This window comes from Myiozetetes cayanensis, unplaced genomic scaffold, assembly GCF_022539395.1.
Source record: "Myiozetetes cayanensis isolate MyiCay16 unplaced genomic scaffold, myiCay2020 scf9, whole genome shotgun sequence".
NCBI lineage: Eukaryota > Metazoa > Chordata > Aves > Passeriformes > Tyrannidae > Myiozetetes > Myiozetetes cayanensis.
Window position 1 is genome coordinate 11,247,464 of NW_026088185.1, and position 23,665 is coordinate 11,271,128.

General features: G+C 45.9%; 1 protein-coding gene across 1 annotated transcript in view; it reads left to right on the forward strand.

The window, feature by feature from the left end:
* The window catches only part of CDK15 (cyclin dependent kinase 15), a 37,361-nt gene extending 35,679 nt beyond the window's left edge, over window positions 1–1,682 (forward strand). Inside the window, exon 14 of the mRNA XM_050340638.1 lies at window positions 1,642–1,682. The gene's annotated coding sequence lies outside the window, so the exon portion shown is untranslated. The remainder of the gene's footprint in view (window positions 1–1,641) is intronic.
* Window positions 1,683–23,665: the final 21,983 nt, after the last annotated feature.

Below are 23,665 nucleotides of genomic sequence, written 5' to 3' on the forward strand. Positions count from 1 at the left end.
TGATTGTCTTACCGTCTGCCAAGCTAAGAGGCAACCTGGCTGTGATAGCAGGGCACACCTCAGCCAGCCATCTGTGCTCTCAAATGCGTGGAGATGGCAGGTACCTGCCACAGGATCAGGTCCCAGCACTCAGCGCCTGGCCTCACAGCCTCTCTCTCCCCCTCCTGCCCTCATCATGTAGACAACAGCAGGCACACAGGAAGCCTCCAGTCCTTTCGAAGAAGGACCTGACAGTGCCAGCCCTGTGACCAGATTGGGTTTTGGAAGCAGCCTGAGTGCATTCGCTGCTCACCTGCTCAGCTAAGCGCAGACAGGATGGCTCTTCCCTCTCTCTGATCAGAGAGGAGCTAATCCTGCCAAAAAAGCTGGCTGGCAGTTCCACTAAGGCTTCTAGGACTCCCTTGAGGAGGGCACTCATGCTTCAGTGTTCAGTTAACTTGTATTTGGCCCATTTTAACTGATTGAGAGAGCACTTCTCAAAAACATCATTTAAAATGGTGACAACCTGAAAATAATAGGAGATGATAGTCTTAAACATGTTTTTTTATATTAACCTGGCCTCAAAGTGTTTGTGTCACTTTTTTAAAGCTGCTTACAAAGCACACTAAGCGAGCTTAAATGTCATCTCAAGTTTTCTTCTGCACTTCATTACAGGAAAACATTCTATAAGTGACGGTGTTCATATTATTAATTCTCTTTTTAAAAAAGGCATCTGGATTCAGACACGCAAGCAAGGTTAAAATCGGAAGAGTAATTTTTTTGTCATTTTAATAGGCTACTGATGGAAAACAGGGGGTTCTGTATGCTTTTTCAAATCTAATGAGAGGTAGATAGGCATCTAAAGCACAACAGCCTCACGCTGGCACGTGAGAGAATGGAATTTCCTGGGAACATAATGAAACTGGCCAGCCTTCCTTCACTTGCCAACCTGAGTTAAGTTATAAAAATAGACAAAACAAAAAAACCCTAAACATACCAGGCCCCATCTTGAATCTATGGGCCCCAAGCAACTCAGCAAGGGACAAAACATCATCACAGACTCCTCCTTGTTCTCCTTCTGGTTTCAGGAAAGGAAGAGGTACTGACAGTATCCCTCATATCCCAGGGTGATATACACTCTGTGCCAACACTCCATTCATTTTCTACCCTATTCCACCCACCTCTTTCCCTCTACCTGCTGAGGAGGAACAGATGGATCACTGGAATCTGCTACTGTTCTCATTCTGCCTCTCAAAATTCAGATAAATAATGCTGTGCCTCTTACATGTGTGTGCTATTCTACCAGCTAAGTGTAGTTGAATCTACAGGAAGATTAGAGCTTGTTTTAAACCAGCTGTTATCAAGAAGAGATGACTGAAGGCAATAGCTCTGCAGAATATTTGTAATTAGGATCTATTTTTTTTTGTTATTCAGGACTTAGGCCATGAACTAACAGAATTCCTTTGCAACAGGGGCAGATTGTACCCTTCATTACACCAAAGACCTTTGAAGTAACTCTTGATATTGACAAAATGAAGAAAAATTTTTGAGATTATAAAACAAAGACAGAGTTTGGGGGGTGGGGGGTGTATTTTTAAAAATCACCTTTCAGTAAAAAAGAATGAAATTGTGCAGATGTCCTGCCTTTTGTTTTTCAGAAAGCAATGTCAGAAAGATTGACTTGGTAACGAAGATGTAACGGCACAGTCTGGACACTGGACTTGCAGAATATACTCAGCCATGTGTCACTTAATAGAGAGATCCCTGGACCAGAAGATCGATGTACAAACAGGACAGATGGGGACTGACAGTTGAAAGAATGTAGAGGCTGATCCAAGGCTTATCGAGACCTGTCATTCCCGGGTTTGCCTACAATCTCCTTCAACAAAAGAGCTCCTGAGGGAAGGAGGGGATTAGTGGAAAGTTGAGTGAAGTCTCCAGGGAAGATGGTTTCTTGGATAAAGTTGTCAACAAAAGGAATTGTTTAAGACTATTTGTTATAATTTCCTAGAGGGAGCTTCTGCCATTACTAACAGGATTACCAGCGTACTGGTTCCACACCAGCAGAGCATTAGACATGTGCATTGCAGACTGGTTGCTTAGAGCTGAATTCAGGGGTCTTCTTATACAGGATCCCAAATGTGTGCAGGTGTTGATGAGCAGAGGGGAGATGGCAGAGAATTAAGATGTAGCCAAACACAGTCCATTTTCGGTCCAGCTGTTGCAGAGAGTCTTGGCTCATTAATGAGTTACCAGGGTGTTTTAATCTCCTTGAGCTTAGGGCAGCTGACAGACTAGGACAAGGAAAGCTAATCTGAGGTGATAGCTGATCACGACACAGAAGGAAATCAGAGAGCTCTTTCCCAACTACAGTTACTGTGAAATTTCTCATAGAATTCTTCCTGGGAGAATTGGGAAAGCAAGTAACTTACTGTGTTCAAGTACTGGTCTGCTTGGTTTCAGCTATCTGGGATACCTTTTCTTAGCTCTGGGATATCATAAACCAGTAGCCGTGATATAACCCCACAGCAGATCTGGGAAGAAAAGGAAGACAGAGATAAATTATTAAGACGCAGGCATGCAAACTTTCTTGAATACTTCTTATTCATCTGCGTAGTGTCACTGGCATGACTGGGAGAACTTCTCTGGGCAAGAATTATGCAGAACATTGAGACACTGGAACAAAACCAGTCAAGGAGCTATGGGTGGCAGCCACAGAAGGAGCTGAAAGGTGAGCTTTTAGTGTAAGGGAGCTGCAGGTCCAACCCCACCCCAGTCCATCGTTTACTAACCACACACTGCAGATCTGGGCAGGAAGCAGCACAACTGTTTATGTTTCCCTTTGCTATAGACATAATTGCAGGAATGTATAGATTAACTACATAAAAGGGTACACGGACTATCTGCAGGCATTGCTCGGTTATGAGGACAAGATATTCCTTATTTACATTCCTTGAAGTTCTCTGCCTTGATGAAAAGACAAATTATGTCCCAAAAGTCTTTCTACCTCTAGACTGCATGGACCCAGATCTTCCAAACATCAGCCACTCTCAAGGTGATTTATGACCTGACCTCCCACTGCAATACTGAGCAGGGTGGCTATAAAAGATGCCCAGGTTGGGATAGGGGTGTTCTGCATCCCTTTTACATTCTTGCAGATGTCTGGACTAAGGGCAGTGAAGAAGCAGGATCTCTAATGCCTGCAATGGGTTGGTCATGGCTGAATGTCTGCTCCTAATTGGAAGCCACTAAATGTTCAAGATATGTTAGAATAAAATGATTTGTTATGCATGGGCAGCGAGGGATCTAATGATGAGAACTGAGTCACTTTTCCTCATGGTCTATCCAGAGCATCAACTGTAAATTTCTCCTGCCCTGGAGCAGCAGACAGAATGGCTTTGCTGTTTTACATAGCTGCTACCCCATAATGGCCAGACATTGCTAAATTTAGCCATATGCTAAATTGCCAAAGGGTCAAATGATACCTTCTAATTCTGTATCTAGATGGGTGGAAAGCCTGGAAGACCCTGTCCACGGGATGTGCTCCAACCCAGCAGTCTTCTGTTCATTAAGTCAACATTGGAGGCCTTAAACACGCCAGACCAGACAGAGAAATTGCCTCTCCCAAACTAAAGGGAGTACTATTTACACTAGAAGTACTGATCTCAGTAGATTTTCCATCCCCTGGCCTGCACAATTTCAGGGGCAGCAGCTTTCAGGGGAAATGGGTGTAGTGTTGTAACGAGTCAGAAAGAGTAGGTAACAAGAAACACACCTGAATTCATGTACCAAGTTAGTGCCACCCAAAAAGGCAGTTCTGCTTCCACCATTTCCCTCCCTGCTTCAAGCTTCACAGTCTTTCTCTTTTTTGCTCTCTGGCACTTTTCTAAGCCCTTGAAGAACCGATTTAGTTCACTAAATAGGTGGAAAATTATGAACTCTTTTGCTGAGTTGGTTTTTCATTGTTTTAGTGAGTTGAATCAGATTATGAAGGGAGAGAAGTCCCAGACTTCATTCAGGGATGAGTGTGGGGTGGGAAAGGATGAGCTGGAAAAAGCCATAAAGTTCATATTCTCTTATCTCCAATGTGTCCATATCTAGCTCCTGTAGGGCTATCATCCCCTGTCACATCTGAATGTTTGCTGCTGTTTTGAGATAATAACTGAATGGGTTCTGGTAAGTAAGTGCTCAGTATTGCTACCATTTATGTGGGTTCATTTCAAATCTAGGTTTTTGCTGTTGAACATCTCACAAAAAATCCCAGACATTTGCAGAGAGGTGCAGGACTGATCTTTCCTTTTTTTTCCCCCAGAAAATACTTTCTCTTGGCAGGGGTAGGATGCATTAATAAAGCAGGTGAGAGTTTATAAAGTGCATGTAAATGGAGATCATTGTGCTCAAGGGTCATCAAACTGTTTTTTCTCACCACCTAATAAAAAATTAAAAACAAATCAGAGATTTTTGAGAAATCCTTTAGCATCCTCTTCTAAAGAGAGTTTAACAGCAGACTTAAATATTTGCTTTATAAACATCTTGAAGTAAATGAAATAACTTCTTTCCCAGGCCAGGATTGTGTTTTCCTTCGGCCCGGAGCAAGTTTGTTGGCCAAATTACATATGCCCAAGGAAAGATCCAAGGACTTTGGAACTTGCAAACCCGTGTCTGTAACGGCGCAAGTGGGCAACACTCTTTAAAGTGTGCGTGGGGCGGAGGGAAATGGCAGGAAAATCCCCCTCACAAGCCAGAACTGCATTTGGGGAGCCCAGATGAAAGCCCTGATGCGGGTCATGTGACAGGTGTCACTTCAGTAATGATATTGGGGCAGAGATAAAAGTCCTCGCCGGCTGGTCATGTGACACCGCTTCATTACTGGCACAGCAGGTGGTCGGAGAGACTCAATGCCTTTATTTTTTTATTATTTTTTAATTTTTTTTTATTCTGTGATAATGAGAAAATGTTTAAACTTCCATCCCTGTGTTTAAACACTTCTTCATGCTGACAGCAGCAGGAGATCCCTTGATCAGCTGTCAGATGGGAAAGTGCAATTTTTCTGGAAAGTAAACAGCATGTTTGCCAGTTGGAAATCATTTTCTGTTTGTTGGGACTGCTAGTCGTGGTGTGATGGAGCCGTGTCACAGCATCTGACAACTCGGGAGTGGGGAATAGAAAACAGCCTGAGAAACGGGGTTTAGACTCTGCCTCTGATAACAGGAGCTTGAGATTTTTGACACTTCGTTATTGTTATTGTGTGGAAAAACCCACCACTTACTGGTTGCTTATGAAACTTTTAAAGCAGCGGCTCAGTGTCAGTGTGGATGTATTGGACCTTCTAAAAGAAGCTCCTGCATTTTAATAGAAACTTTCCTAGGAGAAAAGCAGAAGGGACACACAAAGGAACTGAGTAGGTGTGGAGATGCGTGGGGGTGAAGGCAGACAGATCTCATTCCTGGCTTGCAAGAAGAAACAAAAAACAGTCTTCTTATTAGAAAACTTTATATGTTTCTGATGTCACATAGGCTTGGGTAACCCACTGGGAGTTTCAGGTGAGAAAAGGAAGGCAAATGTGGTCACAGGGTCGTGCAAGAGAGCTCAGCCCTACCCTGGGGCAGCTGGGGCCTGGCTGAAATCAGAGCTGTTACACTCTCCTTCGGAAGTACCCTGGAACCCTACTAAGTTAACTTTAAATGCTAACCACATTTTTTTATTTTCCTGTTAGGCAAATACCTTCTCGAAGTCAATTCCCATAGAGAAACAGGAGATACAGATGTAATACACATAGTTTTAATTAAAATTAGGGCTTGAATGTGCATATGCAGAGGCGCACACAGCATTTTTCTAGGCAGACACAGACAACATCTTATATGCAGAATCAACAAATCAACCTGATTTCAACACTGGGAAAGTTAATTACTCAGAGCACTGCTCAAATCACGTAGTAGATATTTGCAGCAATTACATTACACGGAGTCCTTGGTAGTGTCCCAACAAATGCTTTCCTCTGCTGGCCACACTGCAGCCTTCTGCCTCTTCCTAAAGATCCCCATTCAAATCTTCCTGCTTGTTAGACTTCCTGAAGTCCTGGCCCATTAAAACCGAAGTGTTGACGCCCGGTTGGTAGCTCCCCATACCCCCGAAAGCCCTAGAGCCGGTGTGTCGGTGTCAGCGCCCGGCTCGGGCTCCGCGGCAGCCCGGTGGGGCTGGGGGAGGCTGCCCGGCTGCAGTCAGGGCTGGGCAGCACCAGCACCAGAAACGATCCCAAGCGAAAAGACCAGATCAGAATCTGGCCACCGTTGTTAGCAGTCATTAAAAAACATTGCACTTTTAATAGGAGCTTATTCAATTAGCAGACTAACAGGCTCCATCAGATAAGGTGGGGATTTCCCTGGGAATCTGAGTCACACACGCCGAAGCTGCTCTGCACCCTGTGGTTAACCCTCCCCGTGCAGAACCAGAACGAAGAGGCCAAGTCTCAGGAAAGGGCTTATTTTTGGATTTTTAGAGAGAAGAAAGAGCCCTCCACCGCGCCTCGAAGCCCCCGGAGGTGCTACTGCTGAGTGTGAGTCACACACGCTGGAAGGACCCAGGAGGCTCATGGCACCAAACTGTAGCTGCTGCAGACAGGAGACTCGCCTGATCTCCGATAAACACGCTGACATTTGGCAGCCTGACAGCTTCACAGTCCCATAAGAGGCTTCCTAATTAGAGCCTGGGTGAGAAATAATCCACAACTTGAAGTTTGTCTCTAGCTTCCTTGCTGTACTTTTTTTCCCCTCCCTTTTTGAGCCTTTTTCCCGTTTCAGTGTTTTCTCTCACACGTTCTCAACACATCCCCTCCCCGCAGGCGGAAGCTGTTTGAAACACCGAGCAGGATAAAGGGTCATTTTTGCCTGTCCTCTCAGCTCAGAACAGCCCCCAGCAAAAGCACCCCTCTTGTATTCCACCACTGCCCTTGAAGGAGACGGGGATAAGACAGGGGAAAGGACAGTACACGGTGAAGTTTATAATGAGGCAAAGTATAACCGGTCTGGAAGAAAACCAGACCAGTCCCATTCACTCCTAGCCAAACAAATAGGGCAAAACTGGTGCTCCCAGCAGCAGGAGAATGGGGACTCTGGGCCTGGATCTGGCCCTGAATGTTTCTTTCCTCTACAGCAAGTTCCCCAAACGGCAAGTAACGACATCCTGAGTCTTTCAGCTGAAGCCAGGGGCTGAATTTAGCATTGCCTTCAAAATATACAGTACCATGATGCTGCTGTGTCACAGCAAGACATTCAACCAGCTGGTCATGAAATGGAATATATTTTTTAGAGATATGTGCTGTTACAGAGCCTGATCTTTTAAAGCTAAATCATATTCCACCCATTTACCCCATTACAGGCATGTGCTCTGAATAGTTCCAGGAAAGTTCCTTAAATGCTACAACCCATTAAATTAAAATTATATCAACATCTGCTAAGACAAGTGTGACTTTTTTACTGCATTTATTTCCTAGAGGATTATTTGGTGATAGTGGGATTGACTGTTGTCTATTTAATATCCCAAAATATTTTCCAGGGTAATGGGACAGGTAGCAAAAGTTCTAAAAGACAGTAGTCATTGTATGCTCTGCAACACCTTGGATACAGAATACAGACAGACATCAGAATTCACTTCCTGTTCGAGGATTGTTCCTCCTGACTGCCCTCCTCAGTGAATACCATATTCCCTGAGTAGCCACCAGAAACAGGCAGAAACTTGGGATTCTTCATTCATGGTCATACGTTTCACTGGACAGCTCTGTGTGTTGCCAAGATTCATCAGGATCCCAGATGATGACATGGCAAAAGTACCTACTGATATTTGACCATAGCTCCCTCCAAAGCAAAGAGGTTTCATTCAAAATATGCAGTGTAAGATATTTCCAGGACAAACATGTTTAAAGCTGAGGTACACTGGAAGATCTCGAGTTCAAAATGAGTCTTACCCAGAGGACTGTGGGTCCTTGGAGGATATTTTTTTTTTTTGAAATTTCATTCTGGGGGCTTGACTATGATTGCTGATGCCCAAGTGTTTCACGTGCTGCAGGTGTGTCTGTGTACGGTGCAGCTGGGAGACAGAACTGAGAACCTACATCTGTGTACTGGGGAGAACGACCCTGCACTAGGACTGAAAAGGATCGGAACATCACCCTCACCTGTAGTGTCTGCACTGCTGAGATACTGAGGCTGAGGAAACTGTTTATCAAACTGCAATTTCCAACAAACACGTGTCTGTGAAGTAAGCAGAGTTACTCCCTGAGGATCTAATATTAATAAATTCCCTGAATAGATTGTAGCTGTGTGTTTTCTGCCATCCCTCCCTGTGAAGTGGAGTATGGATTAGTGTGCACTATTTATAGAGCCCAGCCTCTGGAGCACCCCTGAAGCTGAGCTGCATCCATAGCCAAACATCATCCCCAGGGTCCACATGGCACCATGACAAAATTCTGCCTTTCAACATAGCAGAAACCATGGAAAACATAAGCTGTTGTACTGGACTTAAAATATGCTGCTCCATCCCTGCCTTGATATATTTTTGCATGACAAATCAACACAGACATGAAGAAGGAGGAGAGCATAGACATGGGGGAAGCTCTCTGGGAGGACTGACTGGGAAGGAGATAAGGCAGAGCTGCCTCGGAGTGACTCATTCCTTGGGTGCCTATGATCTCTGTGGCTGCAAAGTGGGCACTAAAATCAGAAGAGCATCATTTACACACGCATGTATGTTTGATATGAACCATTTTAAAATTCAGGAGAATCAGATGCCAAGAATAGGTGGAATAGCATAGGAGAAAAGAAAAATTGTAATTCTCTCCAATTAAACTCAATTTTTTCAGGGTTTAGAATTTCAGACATTTAAATCCATTTTAGACTGAGTCTCAGAAATAGAAGTTGGCAGCCTGGAGGAATTAATATTTTTATTATTTTATTTTAAGGGATTAACTCAAGTTGATAGATTTAGAGTAATTTTTTAAGTTTGTTGGTTTCAGATGTTTAAAAAGAAATTTAAAATAAACAAACAAAATCCAGTCGAAACTTTGGCAAGGGCTGAATCCTTTGGGCAAAATTTTCCCAGGAGAAACACAGATCTCTGATAAGCAACAGAGGAGATGCCGTATTTCACAGCTGCAATGCAGATCTGAGGCCTCTCCAGAGACTCCCACACGCTAAACAGGGATTTCTTTAGTTTAAATGCCAGATCCACTTTGGTCCCAGTGAAACTCCAGAGGGGCATTATCTAGGAAAACGGGGTATGTTTAATCCACTTTATCATTAATGCAAGGAATAGTCTCAATATTTGTGAAAATCAAAACGATGTGCTATGAAAGGTCCTTCCAATCTTGAGTGGATTGAACTCTACTTGCCAGCCTGCCCCTGGCAGCTGGGCCATGGTTTGCCTGTTTGTAATGTCTCTGTTTATGACGGATGTCTGTAATGAAGCAAGCACGAGCCGCACCGCTGGCCTGACTGGGCACTTCCCTGAGGATGTGCTGGAAAATTTACTATGGTGACTAAGGCTGGAAGTGCCATGGGTGCCAAAGTGAAAATAACAGCTCTTAGCAACACAGTCTCACTCCGGCTTCAGCCTTCTCATCAGTCACAGATGTTGTGTTTGCTTTGCAGAACCTCCCCTGCTAATGAAATATCAGGCCATTTGACATTTTGACTGGATTAAAACAAAAAAGCTGGAAGAATTTTATGCCTCTGAACAGAGCTCTTGGGTTTATCACCACGTGGCAGTACTGCCAAGGCCAGATATCCCCATGAGGATGTCTGGGAACAATTCTTGTGAGCTAAACACGATGCTGTTGCACAGACCACTGTGCTGATGCCGGTGAGCTGTGGGCTAAGCTGCACGGACCTGCACCCTGCAGCTGCTGAAAAGCTCTGAGATAAAGCACACCATGCTTTGATGGGTGAATGCCAAACGCTTCTCACTTTAGATGTCAGAAGCCATTCGGTTGGACACAGACTTGAAAGACTTAACACAGTTGACAGACGACTGTCTGCAAGAGACCTGGGAGCAGGGGTGCTGACCATCCATCCCAGATCCTGTGCAAGAGGAGCTGAGAGACAAGCTTGGAGACAGCTGTGAGCCCCGAGCTTGGGACCAGGTTTGAGGCTCCTGCAAACAGAATGATGAGGCTGCCTTGGGGGGTGAAGTGAGGAGGCAACCTGAGAATGTCTTTGAAGGTGGCAGAGACAAACCCAGGAAAGCAGCTGCCCAGTGGGCAGGGAAGGAACCTTTATCATCCGGGCATGACAAATGAAGGCAGACTCGTTGCTCGCTGTCACCAGCTTTCAGGGAGCTGCCTGTGTGTGCCCAGGCTGCACCACAGCCCCTGCCAGGGCAGATTCTGCTCAACTTAGTACAAATGAGGAAAAAATGGCCAGGCCTGGAGGGAAGCATGCTGTGAACAGTGAGGACTGCACGCTCCAGCCGGACAGCGCCTGAGGCAACTGTGGAGGAGATGTCCCTGAAGGGGCTGCCCTGGGGCCCTGGCCCGGGAGGAAACAGCCCCTGAATTTGACCCCTTCTCGTTCTGCCACTTCACAGCAGGTACTGCTGTGCCAAGGGGGGAAAACATAACCTCATCTTACAGGTTTCTACCCACCGCTCCTGCGGCTTCTGTGGCTCCAGATAAAGTTTTGAAGGGGAGTGGAGCAGAGAAACTCATCCTCAGTCACAGCTGTCTCTGGGCAATCATGATTTTTTCAAGGGGTGCAGTGCTTCTGTGAGCTGCACGTCCTTCAGAGGGAACAGTCATTTCACCCCCTTCAGTTGTACCTGGAGTCTCTGCTTCCTTCAGGCACATCCTCCAGGTGACACTGAGAGGAAAGGCAAGCCTTGGGCAGCTGTTTGAACCCCTCAGCATGATCACCACATTTACCAAGCCTCCAAAGTGCTTCCAAGGGTCTGAAGATATCTTCCACTGCTCCTATGATTACAGCTCTAATGAGATTTGGAGCAAGCTGTTTCTTCTAAACAATGGTGCTATCTCATTCTAACCCATTTAGATTATAATCTGCTCTTCCAGATATTAATATTTTCATATTAATGTAGATCCTTTTATCCCTGTAGCTTAGCACTGGGTTCTGATTTATTAAATAGCTGGCTCCCTCTGGACTAAGGGAGCAGGATGCTGCGTTGTGATAAGCTTAATAACTCACTGCTCCCTATTAGTAAATCACAGACTGGCGCTTCAAATTTGCAGAGAGAATTGGGTTGACTTTCCTTCAGTCCTTGAAGCATCCTAGTCCTGTTGTGCAAAACTACCTGCTAACGATCTTTCTTAAATGAGCCAAGTGCTCAGCCCACTCGACTGAATGTTAACAGCAATTCAGGGAGCAAGGACAAGAGCAGAGTTAAGAGATTTCACTGGCTTTTCCCATCAAATGGTGCCGGGGCACTTTTCTGGAGGCACCAGCAGTATAACATCCAGCAGAATTAGTGTATTTATTATTTTAGAAGAGCTCATGTTTTTTTAATATCTCCGGGTCTGAAGGAAAGGTTGAAAGTAAGGGCAGCCTATTTGCATTGTGAATAAAGTTATCTGCCTCCTCCACCCCTATCCCCTCCACCCCCGCCTGGAATATGCAGAAATAAATGCCTTCTAATGATCCCTAGGGGGCTGAAGCTTTGATATGGATCTTGCCGGGGGTATAGTGGTCGGGGGAAGTTCTGCCAGACTGAAACCCAGCGTGGCGTGGGGGAGTAGGCAGCCCTCCTCGGAGTGCAAGAGAAGGGAAATTGGATTATCTTGCTAGCAGTTGGTGTTTTTCTGTCTGCAAGAACTTACAGATGAGAGGCCCCAGCTGGGAAGCTAAATTCAGCCCTCTGCAGATAGCTATGTGTTTTATACTCATCTAAATAAAAGAGATGACCCTGTCCAAGTTCTGGGAACTTTCTTCTCTTGCCCTGACTGGGTGCAGGGCAGGTGGGTAGTGAAGCAAAATTGCAGGATTTGAATTTCAGTGTGATGGCGGCTGAAAATGTTGAGTATGTGTGGCCATGTGTTTGTAAACACAGATTACTCTTTGAATGTGACATCTGGCTCCCAAGGAGCTCCCACAGTAGGCAGAGTCACAGGAGTACACACTTCAGTTCCCTCAGACAAATCTATTGTAGGATACTGTTTTGCAGTTTACAGCACACTGAATAAGCTCAAAAAACAACAAATGCAGCTGAAGTCCCTTAATAGAGAAAACCTGTTTAAATGGGCTGCTTTCTGGGAACAAATTGTTGAATAAAAAGAACACCCCGGCAATGGGAAAGTTTTCTGCGTTGCCAAGAGGTTCCATAAAAAGGCCATTTTATAGCATTACCCCATTCCCTATAGAAGCCAGAGCATGCTGCAGAGGATCACATGCTGATCACAGAGAGATGAAACACAGCAGCCAGAAAGGGCTCACAGCATCCAGGGCTCCTGTGCTTGCTCCCTGGGCAGCGGCTGGCGCGGGATGGTGCCCAGGGGATTCCAACGACGATGCCAGACCAAGCAATTCTTTCCCTGGGGTGCAGACACAACACCTTCCAAACTGAGAGCAACACCAGGAATGCAGAGCAAGCTCCCAGGCAAACAGTAGGTGCCAAGGAAGGAGCAAAGGGAAATGCCAGGCTTTTTCCTCTCCCAGAGAAGGACAGAGAAGAAATGATTCTGCAAGAGAGTTAGGAGAGACAGGAAGGAACCAAGACAAGATGTGCTGCTGTTGTTTTTCAGTATCAGGATGCTACACATTAGGTTTCAGCATCCTTATGCATCAACTGCAGAGTCCCAGTAGCAGCATTTTGGGATGATTTGGACTAATTACTTGATAATTTCTGCAGGTTTTTTGAGAGAGGCATTTGTCCCCCTTGCTCCTCCTGTGCAGACTGCAGGTCAGCCCTGATGCCAAGGAGAGTACTCTGGACAGGTTCTGTGGTTGCATTTTTGACAACAGGGCTGCTTACATCAGTTTAAGGAATCCTGCTTCTCTTCCACTCCCTGTTGCTTCCTTGCCCACACTCTGCAGCACCAGCTATGCCAGCATGCTGTCTGTGTAGCACATGGTGATTGAGACCAGAGAACTGATCCAGATAAAAAACAACTCTAGGAAAAAAGTGTTTATTTTTCAGCTGGATTGGTTCCTGCTCTGGGTCACTGCGCAGCAGGCACACTCGGGGATGAGAGCAAGTGCCAGGGATGGGGTCTGTAAGCTGTCAGTCACTAAAGGTCCCTGCCATCACCCAACCTTTCTACCCCTCTATATGGGACCTTTACTTTCACCCCAAGTTTAGATTTCTACGCAAAGATGTGATTCAACCTACAAGAGTTTGAGAGCCTTCTTATTTCACATAAGAGCCTTGGAGTGTCAGGCTACATCTCACTGTGTGGCTTGCTGCAGCACCCTCAGGGTCCCAAAAGCTTATAAAAATGTGGGGGGGATTTGGACTATATGACCTTTAAAGGTCCCTTCCAATCCAAACTGTTCTATGGTTCTACCACCTGCAAATAGACTCGTCCATCTATGTGCCACCATCCATCACCACTGTGTAAATCCGTTCTGTTATTAGCATGCTGCACACTCCAGACTTTGCTCTTTCCTTTTCAGATTGATTTCTGGTCACAGGGATGCAGCAACTCTGCTGCCAGCTCCGAGATAAGTGACTTTTGGGCAGTCAGCATGAGGGTCTGCCCTATTCTCCTCGGCAGGCAGAAAAACACCTGGCAAACCCCATGAGGCACCACCCTCTTGCCAGGCTGCACGAGGCTTGTCTGCCTTGTATTCCAAGTGGGATGGTTTTAGCACCAACTGCTTCAGTACCAAAAGGTGTCATGGAATTTTAATGACCACAGATGGCCACAGCTCCTGTTTTATGTCTAATCTGAGGCTCCCTGCCCCCAGAGTACCCCCACAGCAGCACTGCGCTCCCCTCGGGGCAGGCTGGGGACAAGGTGGACTCAGGTGAGTGAGTGCTGCCAGTTCTACACCTCTGCTGCCTGTTCCTCAGCTTGGATGTTCCTCACCTAACGCAGCACATGTTGACTGTATGCAAATATGATGGAGTGGGGCAACAGAAAACTGTAGGTGAATGTCGAATAAAATACTTTTGATCCACCTCCTCAAAAACATTCCAAATCCATGTCCTCAGGGTCTCTGAGACACTTCTTAGCTGGAACACCTTGTTTTTGTGCTGGATGATTAGATTCCCACATTGTTCCACGGGCGAAGGAAGCATGCCCAGATATAGTTCATAGCAACCGAGCAAACTCATTGTAAGTAGTGGTCAGATGTTGGCAAGAAGAGACTTAAGAAAAGCTCATGCTATTTTCTCATTTAAGTATGTAGGAAAATGGATCCTCCTATCCAGCTGTGAACTTGTCCAGAATACACCCTGGAGTACAGCTGATGGATGTGCCTCCCACAGCCCATAGGGCTTGATGCTGTTCCAAGCATGCTTCATGGGGAGTATTCCATTCAAAATAATTATCAACTTGAATAGAGTAAGCACCAATCTATGCAAAGCCCACTTTGTCTGCTGCCTGGGAAGAGATTACAAAGCACATTTGGCTATTGTGTGTGTGCTTGTAAATTTTAAAGTGCTGGGTGAGATCTCTGAGTCTGGAGAGAATCAGAGGATCTTGAGAGCACTAAGGAAATGTGGAACCCAAATCTTTCTACTTCCTCCTCCCAGAGGAGACCCAGACTGTATTCAGTAAAAGTCACCATAGCTTCAGTAACTCCTAATAAATCTTACACTAGCTTCAGATTTGGGGAACCCACACAGGAAAAACCTGCTCCCAAACTCTCATCTCCCATCTTGGTTACATTAATTTCTCCTTGTGGTCCTTCCCTGACACCCATAATGCCCCACCTCCATCCAGACAGATCAGAGCAGTGCAGACCTGACACAGCGTTGCCACCACATTGCTGCCTCTCAGTCTCTTCACTGTGGCACCCTTTCCATCACTCCACATCGCAGGGCTTTCAGGCTCCTCACTAACCCTGCTCTTTTTTGTTCTCCCAAGAGATCTTCTGTTCCTCTGCCAGTGGGATGCAGCTATCCACTTTGCTCCTCCAGTGCTAGTTGCTTATTTTCCTCACTGGCCTTGCATTTCCAGCAATTTTCTCCTTGTTCCCACCTGCAGTGCCTCCCTCAGCACAGGCCTGCCTCTGGAGGTCTGCACCATACCACCTCATTTACACTCCTCCTGGATACCACTATCCTTCACAGCGACCATAATAATCTGCTGAAATTAGTCCCAGGCTTTTATTCTTCACTTTTTCCTTAGGTTTTCCTTAAGAGAATCAGGACATTGGCTTTTTGAGGTGCATCTCGGTTTTAAAGACCCTCAAGGCAGATGAGACAAACTGTGTGTAGTTTAAGCCCACAACAGACTCTCTGTAAGACACAGCAGGTTAGAAAATTCCCCACTATGCTCTGAACATGCAGCCAGCCGAGGTGCAAGTACAGATTCCCCACATGTGACTTGAGGTCTGCAGTCTGGGCCACAGTTTCGAGACTTGGGCTGTGGTTTGATTATAAAATAAATCTGACTCTGTGGTTCCCAGTATGAGATTGAAAATGCCACAGACATGTGACACGAAACATGGACCTAGCACTCCACCAAGTTAAACACATTTGGAAAATTTAGACAAGTCGTTTTTTTCATGGCAAGGCGTTGGAGTAGACCAGGTCCTACGCCACCCTGCCAAATCAGGTACAAACTGTCTACCACAAGTAGCCCAAAGCTGACATAAGAGCATGAAGTTGCATAAACTGTGTGTTGTGTGCTCAGACTAGTTTGACAGAAATGCAGTTGTGTGCACAGGACTGATCCAGGTTAAATGGGGACTGCTGGGTGATCCGTCAGCGCCCAGATCCACAGAGTAGGTAAAACCTGAGCCTTCAGAGTATTGTGGGGTTCTTTCTTGCAGGACTAGGCAAAGATTTTCAGTGTTTGCAGCTGCACAGTTGATCCTGCTGCAAAAACTGATGCAAAAAGGGTTTGTGTGGGCTGTAGGTAACTTGGAGACTCTGACAAGGATATCGAAGATGGCAGTTAACGCTGCCAAACCTCTTTCTGAGACGAAAACTCTTTGCAGGGAAAAAGACTGGCTGCTCTGAAGCACATCACATATTGTGAGTGAAACTGCGCTGCCTGTAACACAAACACATTGGTAAGCAGTCTGAGACACAGCCAAGGGTGAGAGTTAACCAGCCCTGCACCAGGAAACAAGCACGGGCAGCAGGAGACGATGCATTTTAAGTATTCGAAGGTGAGGGGGATGTGGTGCCTCGAGCAAGGGGTGGGATGGGGCAGCTGGAGGAAATGGGGCAGCCAAGGGGAATGGACACTCAGCCAGGGTGAGACACCTGGGAATATGGGGCTCCAGGGTGGGATGGAGCACTCGGGAGGAATGGGGATGCCCAGAGGGGATGGGGTGACCCTTCTCCATCCTCTGCAGCCGGGCAGAGGGCTGCAGAGCTGTAGGGAGACAGCATTTGTGGCTGCAGAGAAAGGAAGGGGTTAACTGGATTGGGGTACCCCCCTCTCTGCTGAACTCATTGATTCATTTTCTCTGTTCCTATTTCTTTCTCTCACTTTCTTCTTCTCTCTCTTGCAGACTGATTAAAAACTCTTTGAGTTTGAAGGTTTTTGTGTCAAAACAGCTCAGATGCCAGCTGGGTGCCAAGCAGTGAATATTCATGGTATTTAAATGTGACAGTGCGGTGGGGGCTAAAGGACGGGCTAGTTAGCTCTTTTTAGATGGAGATTAGCTGCCTCTTTGCTCCTAATCACCACTGTTGTTGAAATATTACAGCTTCTGTTACAACTATTAATGTCCTAAATGAAGAACAGGCTCCTTTGAATAACATCAAACACGAAATGGTCACTTCCAATTTTAGCCTGTTTCTCTGCTCTTTGCTAATGTGTGTTTTCGCTTCTAACCGGGGACCTGCCTTGGTACCATACGGTTCAGCTTCAAACCCTGCAGGAGAGGAGCGAGCCTGGCTCGAGGGAGCTGTGGAAAGCCGAAGGAGCATTCCACTCTCCAGAGAGAGCAGTGTCAAGAGAGGTCAGTAGCTGGACAGAGGTTGTTATTTACCTCCTGGTGTCTGCTTGGAGTCAGGAGTGAGTAGCCATCTGCAAGTCAGTCCTACATGGACAAGCGTTCAGAATCTGCTACTCCAGGTGAACCCCTGTTCCACTCACAGGATGGAGACAAGTAAGTTATTTTCCTGCACCGAGTAAGCGTCCAGGCAAGCCTGAGCTGAGGCCCACCAGTGGAGTGATGGGATGGAGGGCACAGTGCTCCATTGCTCTCTGGGCTGGTGTTTGCCAGGTCAAACTGAAAATCACAGCCGTCGGTTCCACCAGGAGCGTTGTAAATGGTGAGGGAAGCCGACAGGCTCCTATTTGAGCTTCGCTCAGATAAAACTCCCCCACTGAAGTCAGAAGCTGGATAAAATCTGTGACAGGGTGGTGTGAGTTGGTCCTTTCATGGCAATATCTGGAGGGAAGCCCGATGGAAAATACTTTGCAGCAAAAACTGCCCAGATGTCCAGCGCATGTTTGGCCATTTGGAACCTCTGGGCATTCATCCCCAAGAACTGCCTGCCGTTAGCCGGGAGCACGCCTGGCTCTGTGACGAAGAGGAGGGAAAACCCATGTGTGGTCCTTAAGCTCTGGCGAGAAATAGCAGAGCAGAACACCAGGCTATTGATTTCATGTTTGCTTTAAAAACAACCTAAGTGCATTCCTGGAGCAAGGCTGGTCTGGAAGCCTAAATAAAATAATATTCTTCAGCCTTGAAAACTGACACTAGACTTCAATGAATGCTTTAAAGTCCTGTCCCCCAGACTAAGACCTGTACATTTCCTAAGCTCTTGTCTACACACAAAAATGGTGCTACTTTAACTAAACCAGCGTACCTAAAGCAACATATCTCTCCCCTTTTCCATCCCTTTCTCTTCCCTGTATGAAAACTGCTAAAAAACGCCCTTATTTGACAAAACCTTCCTTATTGGAGATAGATATGTTTTTACTAATATGAAATTTATTAGTGTCAGCACATCTAAGTAGGACTAGTGATAGCATTATTATTTTGGTAGCAAAAGATCACATCCATAAGCAGCAGACTGTCCCAGGAGGGATGCAGAGAGCAAACCTATGGAAAAGGGCAAGCAGGATGGGTCTAATGCATCTTCCTGCTGACAGGACTTATGTGCTGCACTCCACCGAGTGCAAATGATCCCATCTGAGATAGTCGGGGACTTCTCTGACTCTCACAAGGCTGTAAAATATCTGGTTAAAATGTGTGCACGTTATTCACAATGTACAAGCAACACCCCAGAATGTGGACCTTCCACAGATAAGCAGAGCAATGGAAACTGCATGTCAGCAAAGTTCACTAGAAAACAAACAAACAAAAAAATCCCATAACAGCCGAACAGAAGCCACAATGCATTCACAGATACAAATAACAGATTTGCACCGGTCTGTCAGAAATGCTAATTTCCAGGGATGGTATCAGAAATATGTGGGTGTGGCCCTTTGAAATTCTTGCCTCTCAAGGAAAATTGCATTGGTCAACACTGGGCTCCTGAGGAAGAAGGAAAAAAAGTAGGATATGCATATATTCCCTTCTGGCAGAACATCAGGACTACAGATTTCAGTAGATTGTGCTGGATGTTCAAGATGCTTGTGAGCAATGCAGTTTTTCAGGAACTGCAGTTGTACAGGAAAACCAATATGATCTCTCATTGGCACCTTTGCAAAGGCAGCCTGGTAATAAGAATATTATAAGACTATAAGAATAATCATCATCATCATCATCATCATCAAACTTCTAACCTCTGTCTTGATACTCTCAGGATTTTCTTTCATCAATCCTATTTTCCACTCAGGCTAAACAACTTTGCAAGTTTATTCTAAATTTAAAGCTTCGATTGTAATATCCTCAGTAATAGTATCAAAGCCTTCAGGTGTCCTATCCACTGAAGTTAGGATGACCCGAATTGTATTAGATTTTTCCTTCAACAGTGGTTGTTTTCATTCATTCTAAGTAAATCAGATGGCACTTAGTACATACTTCTGGAGGAAGAAAAAACTAAAGACAGATGGATGTGGCCCCCAGCAGGCAGCAGTTTGAAAACATGGCACTAAATACATCAATAGTCCCAGTCTGTTCTTTGACATATCTGAGTGCCTCTTGTCTTCCTCAGATAATTTTCTTCAAAACTGCAGCCCTGACAAAGTCTGAGCTCCAGAGTTGTACAAAATGGGAATAATCACAATGCAGTCATAACTCAGGCACTGCAGTACAGTCAGAAATGCAAGAATCCCCCTGATGCACTAATGCTGGTGAAAATCAGCATGCAGGCGCTGCTAGTCAGCAAAAAGGAAAGTACTGGCAACATTTTTCTGGAACAGCCCCTCCTTGCTGCGAGGCTGGAAGCCCCATGCTAAGGGGTTGGGCAGCATCACAGAGGTGTGGGTATCCAAAGCTCCCTGTTCCCAAGAGGAGCAGGCATGCCAAGAACTCATTAGCTAAACTGCAGCAGGACAGGAAAATAGAGGAGCAGTTTTCCAGGCCAAAAGCAGACTTGTCAAACATGCACCACGTTCCAGCATTCCCACTTGTTAGACAGGAACGAGAAACAAAATGATAACCTACACTGTCAAATTCCTAATACCTTTCCTTTCTGATCACAGAGAAAAAAAAATCCAACTCAAGATCAGCTGCCCTGACTCCCAGCAGCCCCACAGGAAGAAAGGAGATAGAGCAGTAGACACTACTTCTCTTGGTTGCAAGTGTCTGAAGGCATCCTCTTTCCTTCGTAACTGTATTCTCTTAGTCAAGGGCTGCTTGTGCTGTTAAGGAGTAGTGATTTCTCAGCTACTGATTGTGAGCAGAACGAAGTGAACAGGCATGTCTGCCTCTTCCTTTCACTATAGAAATCTCATCTCTCCCCACTTTCTAGTTCACCCAAACCCCAGAGATGCCTTCTTCTGCTTGATTACAAGATACATCTTCCCTCTCTCCCCTCCATCTGTCCTTCCTCTTCAACACTTCAACTGCTGACCCCATGCCCGCCCCTGCTCAGTGCCTTCCCCTTCCTGCTCCCTTAGCTGCCTTTGTGTCCTTTCAGCAATTCTGGCTTTATCATGCTGATCTTCCCTGCTCAGCACAGAGCCACAAAGCCTTCCCCGGCTCCTCCAGGGGCACCACACTTTAAAGCAATCCCTTCTCATCACCAGTATCTCTCCTTTATCACATGCCTCCGTTCTCCTGCCTGAATGGATAGGTGTGCACAAGTTTGCAGACCAACTGTCCAAATTCGATTTGTGAAATGATTGATAACGAGGATTTTTGTGCATGGATGTAAATTACAACAGACCTTCACAATTATTCTGGGAGAACTCACACAGAGGTCCCTGAGCTCATGAGGAGCATGGTGTTCCTGCACTGGCCAAGCTGCCGTGGGCTCTGAGGAACACCTGAGTACCTCAAGGTTAATCTCATTAAGTCCGATTTGATTTAGATCTCGCTGTCTCTGAGACCATCCCCTTTCTTTTCCAACTTCCAGAAGTAAACACATTTGTGTGACTTTGCTAACAACTGCTGGACTACTTTAACATCTGACTGATGCAAGTGAAAGCAAGGACTGAGGGCAGCTGATACAGGAAAGATTCCAGTGAGAAAAGCTGGAGGTAACCAATCTCCCCCTAAAAATGAGAGCAGATTGAGAATAGGTGGTAAAAATACAAGCACCTTTCCCCTTTACCCACAGCTTAAAGTGTCCATTTGCCTGCTAATGCTGGCATTATACCTTCTCTGTGTGCATCTCCAATGTCCCTGCTTCCAAGAATGTTGTTTCAAAGTGACCTACTTTTCATGTACATATTTTTTGAAGTATTTACATGAGAAATCAGAGGATTGAGGCTACACAAATGAGTGTTTCTGATCATTCACCTCCACCATGTTTTAATTTTCTTGCCTTAATTCCCTTGTGCATATCTCCTGTTGGCTGTCTGGCACACACCCTGGCACATCACAGACTGGGGAATGCTCCTTCACTTGGAGCTTACCTGAGAGACCTGAAAGGACTTTTTTCATATCAGAGGACATGAGATCTGCACTTCTGTTTAGTCCATTCACCCATAAAAAGAAGGTTATGTCTCATAGCCACCCTCATACCTGGGTGGCCCATGGCAGAAGGCACAACTGTGACAGAGGTGACAGAAGTCCCTTGACAGCTGCTTGTTTGCTGACTCTGATAGTGTGTGTCTGCTCTCCCCATGCACAGACTGTCATACATGGACCTTCCCACCAAGCCAGTGTCCAGCCCCATCTTTGTTTTCCAGTCTGCATTTTCCAACTGCTCGCTCTTTCTTTCTTTCTGTCAGTCAGGTCATTGTTTGGTTACTTTCCAAACTTATTATTTCCATTTTTTAACAGAGATTATACCCTGTTATGGATTTGTTCATTAAAATTTCCTGCATTTGCAGGAGGGCCAACCCACTTCTCAAGGCATTGCCTCACTGATGATCTGTCAAGCATCAAGCACAAGGAGGAAACCGAATAGAGCGTCTGGATTCTTCTCACAAACCCAAGGGCTGGCTTTTCTCCAGGGAAAAGCAATGTCTCCCCATGTCCCTCTGCCACTTGGACCCACAGGTGGGCTCTGCAAAGAGAGGCTCTGAGCGAAGCAGCCCTGTTAGCAGAGGGCTAGTAATGGCACAGTCCCTTAAAGCAGTCCCAGCTTCAGGATCTAAACCTTGGACAGTATTAATTACCCAGCAAGCAGCTTGTTAGAAACTGTGTTGGCACACAGATAAGGGGAACTGTAATCGAATCAGCCAATTAACCAGCCGATGGTGCTGAACTAAATGTGACCCCATCGTTAATTGTGGCTGTTTCTCAGCAGTTTTCTCATCACATTGGGTGCTCAGGAGAGGGGAGAGGAAGAAAGCTTATCCAGGTGCTTAATTTATTTCTGCTCACAAACAGGAATCATGGGATATAAACTTCATGACAATTACATGGCAGAGTCTTAAATCTTATTACACCTACTCTTCCTGAAAGAGAGGGGAGATGAAAGTCCTGGAAAAGCAGAAAAGAAGGACTCTTCACACTTTTCAGCAGAGTAAACAGCTGTCCAATGTAATGAAGCCCCCTTGAAGTAGTTTACCTGAAGGTAAATTTTCTGTGTGAGTGGTGTGTGAGAGGAATTCCTCTCGCTCTATCTGCTGCATGGCCTGTGGCCCATCTGCACTGTGCAGAACAGAGCCCGTACTCTCAAAGACAGCTCACATGAAAAGCTCAGGATGGCCTCGAGCTACAGCTGTGGATCTGGCTCCAGACTTCCCCTCAGTTCAGAGGTGTTTGAATCTCAGCCCCTTGTGGAGCTTTTGAGCCAGATGGAAGATCCAGGAATGAGTTTCCTTAAAGTTCAAGAGGGTTCAAGAGGTTTTGTTTTAAATCCATCTCTGGGGATGACCTCAAGCAGTCAGTGATGCAGAACAAAGGTCTACCTTCTTGTGGCTGTTTCCCTAAAGGAAATGGCTGGACAATTCTTTGTTAGGAATTAATCTCACATGCTCCTAAACAGCTAACCCTTCCCTGGAGTGGGCCTGTAATGAAAGAGCACCAGTCACAAGAACAAGTACATTAATTGCTAAGCGTGGCTTTGCTTCCTGGAGGACGTGGAGTCTGCACCGATCTAGACCCATAACACAGCCTCTGCCATATCTGCCTTGGACTTAAAGCCCATCTTCTTGTGCATTCTGCCTGGCAGTAGCCAATGTGGAGGCTTAGAGCAAAACACGAGAGAGGAGCAGGACGGAGATTCTCCCAATTTCTTGCAGCCTGGAGCAAAGAAACTCCTTGAGCTGGAGGTTGCATCTGCATCCGAGTTTAGTGTTCCTGTTTAAACTACTTTCATAATTTTTCCAAGACCTCTGAACTCTCTTATAATCATGTCACTGACTTGTGTCCTGTGCTAACGAGTTCCAGGTTTGGCCATGCATTGATGAAAAAGCAGTTCTTTTTGTTTTCCTTTAAAATCTTTTCCTGATAATTTTGGCTGTGGTAAATAGCCAATGATCATTCCTCACTCCCATCTCCGTGCACACCACGACCTGACCGATCTCTGGCGTAGTCCCCTCAGCTGTCACTTTTTCAAGCTTAAGAGCCTGGTTACTGTCCCTTCATAAGGGAGTCATTTCATACCTATTGCCTCAACGCTTGTCCCTCCTGACCCACAGCTCTTCAAAATTTCACCCTGCGGCTGCTCCCAGCTCTGCCCCTGCCTCCCACTCCCAGCCAGAGCCCCCTGGCACCCCTCAGGACTCGTGCCAGCACGGCCACACTTTTTCTCATTCCACTACGTCCTCTCTGGAGGATTGACTGCAGGCAGCATTCAAGACACATATGCACCATGGGTTTACACAGCAGTATAATGATGTTTTCTGTTTTGCTGCCAGTTCCTTTCCCAGCCGTTCCCTCCCCCCACCTCCAGTTTGACTGATGCTGCACAGTTTTCCTCCCCAGGATGGCTCCAGAACTCCCTTCTGGGTGGTAACAGCTAATGTATGAACACATCCACTTATCGTTGTTTTTCCCCACATTACTTCTATGTATATCCACACGGAATTCCATCTGCCATCCTATCA